This window comes from Ictidomys tridecemlineatus, unplaced genomic scaffold (genome assembly GCF_052094955.1).
Source record: "Ictidomys tridecemlineatus isolate mIctTri1 unplaced genomic scaffold, mIctTri1.hap1 Scaffold_183, whole genome shotgun sequence".
Taxonomy (NCBI): Eukaryota; Metazoa; Chordata; class Mammalia; order Rodentia; family Sciuridae; genus Ictidomys; species Ictidomys tridecemlineatus.
In genome coordinates, this window is record NW_027521581.1 from 221,648 (window position 1) to 229,945 (window position 8,298).

Genomic DNA, 8,298 nt, shown 5'->3' on the forward strand with positions numbered 1-8,298 from the left:
AAAAAATAATAACTCTTTTGCAATCAGAAAGTGATTAGTTCTGGTGTGCAGGAAAGGGATGTACCTAACTCACAGTATAATTATGACTTTTTTATTTATTCCATATTTATCCTTTTTATTTAGGAAAATCTTGTTCTATTAAGGAAATGGATACTCAAGTTAATAAACTGAAAGTAGGAAAAGAACACAAATAGTCTACTGATTTTGACCCATTTTTCTAAAATCGCAATGGAAGAGAGAGAAAAAAGGTGACTGTGATTAGGTCATTTCATTTTATTTCATTACAATACTGCTGCTGCCACTGCTGCTATTTCAATAACTGGTCCAAATCGAGATCAGAGAATCAACACACATGCTGAATTTATACTTTGTTTTGAGAGGCCATTTATTGAACCAAATTTTAAGTCAATATGTTTGTATTTAAACAAGTTTTAATAAAGTTGTGAGACTGTATAAAGGCTAAAGTAATCCAGACTTGAGTAATGATAGCCACATAAATTAAATTCAAATCTTAGTGTTCTCCTGATTTGAAGATCCATTTCTCAGGTGATTAGTTATACCGTTCCTCCAGTGATTCAGCAGACATTTGAGCTCTGGGTTATGCACCTTACCATGTAAGGCCCAGTCTCTCTGCTGGAAGAGATCATCTCCTCCATTCTCTGAGCAGAGGCTAGTTCTTGATTTATTTCAATCTCTAAAGCTTGTTCCTGGAGAACCTATTGTACTCTCTCCAGCTCCATCTGGATCCTATACTTACTAAGTTTCTCTCTCCTTAGACACCTGAGGAAGAAACAGATGGGGGTCTTCTGCTCCCCAAATCCTCATTCTTGGTCAAGTAAACTTAGCACCCATTTCATGAAACACTTCAGCCTCCTGTGTGTGATCTTTGTTCCTTCCCTGTTTGTTCTTTGATTCCAAATCTAGGTAACATTTCAACTCTCCAGTGCCATCTTGGCAGCACCGGATATTTCTTCATTGGTCATGACTGCTTAGCTTTAGTTATCAGAATGTGTAAGCCACAATAATTTAAGACGTGTAAAGACTAATTTATCATAGCATGCAATGACAGTGACTACTCCAAACAGATTTCATATGAAAACATAAACACCAGGGGGCATTTTGTCACATTCTGCCCAATAGGTATGCTAATTGAAAGTTGGTTTTAGAATAGGATGCTTCATTTCATTTTGTATTTAAATGTAAAAAAAAAAATCTAATTTACCACCAGTAAACAAGTGGCATCTGTTATATAACAGTGTGTTATAATGATGGCCTGTTGGTCTTATAAAAAGGGATTTACTTATCACAAGAAAATATATCATGATTCTTCAATACTTACCCCACATACCACTTCATTCATGAGTTTAGATACTCAAACTCATCACCCTCCAAATTTACCCAGGAAAAGTCAACTCGAGAAAAAGGAAATAAAATCAAATAGTCAGGACAGGAGATCTGAGGCCTCCAGGAGAACACAAAAGAGACCTATATAAAAGCCAAGTGGTACAGGACCATGAAACAGAAAAGCATATCTCCCTAGCAGCAACCAGAATCGCTGTGGACATCAGTATGTTCCAACTTGGAGGGGCAGCTACTAATAATGGCATTGAGTCCAGAAGCACAGCTGTCTGGAGAAGACAGGGCAGTGGAACGGATTACAGTCCACAGTCGACCGACATCTGTGACACAATGTCCTCCATTCTCACGACCATTACATATTTCAGAGTCATTCGTTCAGTTATTGACAAATATGTGAATTCTTTGACTATCAGCGGTTGTACTGAGTGCTGTGTAAAGTGATGTGAACAAAACCAAAATGCCCCCTTCTCTCCTAGATCTTACATTTAATAAGTAAATCCATGTCTTCACCTGAAAATAACACCATCAGCAACCTCTAAGATGAAAAGCTTCCTGTAAGGCCAGTAGAATTAGATTCTGAAAGTTAGCTTCACACCCATGTCACTGGACAGAACAACCAGGTCTAAGCCACACAGGTCTGAGGGCTGTCGCTTCACCTGTATTCTCCTCTGCTTCACAAATCCAGGCGGGAATTGCTAATTGTTCATTCCCGAGATTTGCTATTTGTAGCATTTATAAGGCTACAAATAGCCTCTTGCCGTTCTTCTTTATTCTTCCCAAACACCTGGCCAGGAAGTAGGGGAAGTCTGACACTTCTGTCTGACACTGGTCCACAGATAAATTATTCATAGAGAGTCGACAGGCAGAGAGTCCTGTGGGAAGTGGCCTTGGAGACTGAAACGGAGACAGTCCCAGCACCTGGGAAGGAGAGAAAGCTTTCCTAACGGAATCTGGGCCCAGGGGTGACTAAAGCCACAGTCACCAGCAGAGATTTGGCTTCGGATTGAAAACTTACAGAAAAATAAACCATGCATGAAGCAAACTAGGCCAGGAAACTAGGAAAGCATGTGCCAGAAATTTGATAAATAACAGATTCACATAAGTGATATGGTAAGAATAATATGAATGTTTGAAAACCTCATTTAACTTGACAAAATCCCATCCCAGTAAACATAAGTATACAGTTCATTAAAAATAACAACAAAACTACATGACAATTAAATAACTGAATAAGTATTCTACACCACTAATAACAGAAAAGCTAAACAACATCCTAGAGGTGCTTCCTAAGAAAAAAGCAAAGGGTATATACTGCATCGCTACCACCCGTCTCCACAATTCCGTGTTTTCCTAATTTCTTTAATTTTTGCTTGGAGAGAAGACAAAGGCTATTTCAGCTACGACTGCATGACCATTATATCTTTATTAACTGATCCGTCTGTAGCTTCCATTCCTGCCTCCACCCCGATTCACCACCAAGGGATCCAGGAATGCCACTTTCTAGCTAGAAATCCTTCAATGGCCTCAAATTCTTCCAAGCCTCATTAAAGTCCTTTGTTTACAGCCCCCCTCCCTATCAAATGTCCACCTCAGATCCTTAAAGAACTCCAGGCACACTCCAGTGAAGCCCTCCCAGATTCCTTTCTCTTCAAGAAAATTCAAAGCAAGTTCCAACCTCAGGGCCTTGATACCTGCTGATCTCTTTGCCCAGAAGACCTTTCCCATGGGCATTCCCCAGGCTTCTCCCACTTCCTACTCAGGGCTCAGATCAGATATGGAGCCCTTTCTAGAAAAGGAAGCCCCTTCTACGCACCCACTTTGCTTTCACTGTTTTCCTAATACTTATCTCCACCTGATAGTCTTAAAGATAATAACACCTATTATATTACTATACCTATTACATCACGATACTTATTACTTATCATATTTTTTGTCACTATGAACCTAGGAATTTACCAAAAGAAAGTAGTAGAAATGCAGATGAGGATTTAACCAAATTCAATTATTTGGGGTAGGAAAAGAGAAAGGAAGGGAGGGAGGAAGAAAGGAAAAAAGAAAGGAAGAAAGCAAATAAAACATGTCAAAGTAGCACACCAAAGAATAAGGTTTTATTTCAGTAATTCACAATTTACCAATATGATATCATTATACAGGCATTAAAATTATGATTTCAACAAATGAAAACACAGAACATGCTGATAAAACACAAGAGTCAAAATATAAAATTGTATGTTTAGTGTGATCTCAAATTTGTGAAACAAAATACGATCACAAACACATATATGCTTAAAAGATAGGAAGAAACACATTATGTTCATAGACATCATAAGTAGAGCTAATTGTTCTTTCAAGTAGTTAATTGTGACATTTTTAAGGAAAACATTTTTATTGATTTTATTTTTTAAATACATGACAGCAGAATGTATTACAATTCTTATTACACATCTAGAACACAATTTTTAAGGAAAAGCTTTTGTAATCTGAAACAAACAAAACAAACAAAAAACAAAACACCCCACCCCAACCCCCCCAAAAATACCCTTTTATTTCTCATGTAGCACAGGAATTTTCAAATTTATATTTAACCATTGAAAGTTTCTTAAATTCAAAAGTTATCTGAAAGCCCCAAATGAAAAATGAATAAACAAGGAAAGACTTTAAGCCTGATGCAGTTATGAGGCTTTCTGAGCTGCAGATGGGAGGGACCAAAGGTGCCTAAGCTGGGCAGCTCCTAGGTACCCAGTTTGTGTAAATCCAGAGAAGAGGAGGCAAACCCTGCTCTGCATATATCTGATGCTTAGTTCACAGCCTATGCTGCTCTACAGCCTACCCCTCTCTCATCCACAATACTATGGGCACACCCTGTGGTTTGCTACTAGGTTTCCATATTATATTCCAATGATATCTATAAACAATCAGCACATTAGTAGAGTCCTAACTATGGAGCTGTTTTTCATTTGAAAACCTAATGGTTTATCCATTTAACTGATGGCAGAATCTTTATGAGGAAATCAGTTTGGTATTTTCAGAGCTTTATAAAAGTGACAAATTGTACTTAGATTTATGCTTTTGTCACTTAGAGAATCTTTAAAACATTTCTGATGAGCTAAGTGTTCCTAATGTAGAATAGTGTAATAAATAAGACATACACAGACATGCACACACACCTGTGTGTGTGTGTGTGTGTGTGTGTGTATTCATGCTCACATTCTCTACACCAGCAGTTGCAAATTCTAGTATTCCTGGTGGCCAGGAAGGTGATATAAATTAGTGAGGTGGCACAGTGTGCAAGATAGCCATGTGCACTGTCTGCATATTAAAGACAAGAGACTATTCTTCATTTCCACAGAGGAATGAGCTCATGCTCATTTTTCTTAAAAAAGTGTGGCACTTTCTGTCTCCTTTTGCATTCCCACTTTAGACAGACACATTGGTTTTTCTTAAAAAAAAAAGATAGCACACAATGAAAAATGACAATGAACTCATTTTTGCTCAAAAATCATTTTGATTTTTAATGCATCATGCTGGTCTTCAAATTTATGAAATACTTAGCCTCAGTGTCAGGAATTATGGGAGAGGGGTGACTTAGGCAAAATGTAGACCGTAAGACCTGTGAAAATGTGTTAGCACTGGTCAGAGAACAAGTGTCGCCACCATGGGAAAGGGCAGGTCCGGTGAGGCCAAAGTTTCTATTTTTCACAAGAAGCCAAAGGTGTGTGTCTTTAATGTAATATTTCTCAATTCAAGCCTGATGGCTCAGGCCTTATAAAATATAATGTGAGGACCAAATAAAGCATGTTCATGAGTCAGATGGTGATTTGCATGCTTTCTCCATAAAAACCATGGTGCAGCAGCTTTCTGTTCCCTCCTGGTCACAATCACCAAGAGAATCTCAATGCCCTTCCCTGAAGTTAATTCATTTCCTTTATTGGCATCACCCATTTCAGAATGTTCTGGTTCAGAGGTGTTATTGATTACTCTCATGTCTTTCTCATGGAAGTGACTGGCAGGCATCAAGCAACTTTTGACCTGTACACAGGATTCTGCAAGTATTATAAGGGTGTGCACAGACACTGAATCCAGAAATTATTTTATAAGAGGTTGCCAACACTGGAAATCCCTAATTAAGCTCTTAACAAAAGCAATACAAATTTTCTAATTAGCATTATGGGATCAATACATTGCCCACACTGAGGCTAACAGACCTCTGCATCACTGATCCAAATGACCTCAGGCTATTGGGTCCTCTCTCCTGACAGAGAAGAAGAATGTTTCTGAAGGTTGTTGGAGACATTCACCCCTCAGAGAAACAATTCTTCATCAAGATTCCCTATGCTGGGCTCGGATGGATAATCACAGTTAGGTATATGTGAAGAAACTAGTTACTTTGAGGTAATGAGTTTATGCATTTTCAGGATGCCTGCATCATTAGCATAGTGTTATGTACAGATGGTCTGCAATTTTTAGATTTTTCCAGTTTATAAACAAATCTGGAAACAGACTATCAAATACAATTAGATTTCAAGCCAGATAGCAGCTTCCTGATGAGTCATTCTGGTTAACTGGGCACAGAAGGTATGTAATTAATGAGCTAGAGGTTTTCCTCAGCAACAGGCAGCACCATGTCATGAGATGGGGAGGAGACTCCTTTGGAAGGAGCACAGAGATAGATGCTTTGAGAGAGATCATCTTACTTGAGACCTATGGTTAGTTAGCATGTATGGTAACTGTGCTTCACTCTGACCTTTGATCAATCACATCTACCAATGTACGTACATAAACACTACACCTAATGTTTACTGCCATGATACCATGCCAGAATTCTCATGTTCTCATACCGTGGCACATGCCTGTAATCTCAGCAACGCTAGAGGCTAAAACAGGAGGATCCCAAGTTTGTAGCCAGCCTCAGCAACTTGGCAAGACTCTGTCTTAAAATAAAAAAAAAAAAACTAAAAGGGCTAGGGATGTATTTCAGCTGTAGAGTGGCCAGTACCCCCACCCCCACAAAAAGAATTCTCATGTTCCTGTTCTAATTCTTAATATTCCATAAGAGAATGAAATAGTTATATTATTAAGCCTTTTATATGGAAAAAAATTTAAAAAAATAGCAAACATGAAACCATCTAGTTTAGAATGAAGAGAAAGCCAATTAATAGGCCAGCTCTCCTCTCATGCAGAATTGCAAGCCCTGGACCTTTGAATTCTAGATAGTATCAACCTTTGGGTCCCATAGAAAATGCCCATGTGGACCATGCATTGATGTTATATACTTAGTGCTCCTATCCCTCAATTTCAGTTCCTCTTTCTTGGAACCTGCCAGACTCAAGGTCAAATGGAATTGCTTAGATGGATTACAGATGCAATCTCAGCATTATGACTTTTGAAGCTTCAAAATTCTTATACACATTGTGATCCTTTTCTTACTGCCCTACTCATTGACAAGCTCCTTCAGAACATTAACAAAAAATCTTGCTTGCAGGCCAAGGGAGGGGGATATATTATTTGCTTTAGGTCAGAGAGTTAAGCATACAAAAATATGATCTGAAAGAGTGACACTTGTAGTATAATCATTTTAAATACAGATATGACCTAGCGGAGTGATGTTTATTGTCTAGTTATTCTTAAATTCATTCTGGAAACTGATAGTATATCATAATAGCCACATGTGGATTAAAATTTCTTATGGAATTTCATTCATTCACTCAAAATATAAGAGGAAAAAAAAATTTTTCCCCACACTACTGTCAAGGATGACTTGGGAAAGCAGCCTTGTTTCCTGGGACAGGGTAGAGATACAAGGCCATGTAGGTATGGTCAGGAGACCTCAGCAGTCCACAATGTGGTCACTTCTCACATTACCTCTCAAACCTCTTGTGAGGTTACAATGTTGCCAAGATCAAGTATGATGGGATTTATTTAGAGGAACAGAGGGCAGGTTAACATAGCATTCTGGCTCTTGGGCATCTACACTGAGATGCACTCAGGGATAGAGGGGTAGAGGCAGAGTGGGCCAAGCTGAGTTAAGACAGGATACCACAGGGACTGAGAGGGATCCTCTGACCTTCCACACCCTAGGAAAATGTATCATTTACCTTAAGTCACACTGTGAGTTTTGATCAAATGGATCGATTCCCAGTCTGATACCAGTAAGATCTGGCATTTCTTGAGTGTTTACCACATGCCATGTATTCTTTAAAGCACCGCATGAGCTAACTGATTTGAGTGTTAAAATATCTCTATGAGTATCCACCATTATTAACACTCCCAATTTACAGATAAATAGTCAGAGATTTAATATATTTATATATATATACACACACACACACACACACACATACATATACACACACACACACACACACTTTGGTCAAAGTACTTAAACATATATATTATATATATAATACGTATCATATATATGACATATATATATATATAATACGTATAGTATATGTATAATATATATTAGAATGCATATATATGTGTGTGTATATGTATGTGTATTTTTTTTAAATAGTAGAGACAGAATTTGGATCCAAAGCTAAGTTTTGTTCTTCCTTTTAACCATTATCTTTAGTCATAGTATTGATTGCCAGGTTTGGGTGCTGACCACACACTCTTTGCAGAATTACACTGAAATATAGAGGTTTATTATCATTGAAGATAATTCTAAAAATATAGTTTTGCTTTTTGTGATGATTCCTAAGGAACAATGGGAAAAAATCCTCCCTAACAAAAGCAACATTGTCGAATATGTGTATTGTCTCACATGACACATTAGAGGACAGCTCTCAATTGAACACAAACCTTGTAGTTGGGGTATACTAACGTGACAGGAAGTTCAGAAAGTGACTGAATTATTCTGACATTAAAAGACTACTCAAATGTAACATGTGTCTATGTAGTGCTCATAAAACATCACGCCAGCCTTCTCAAAGT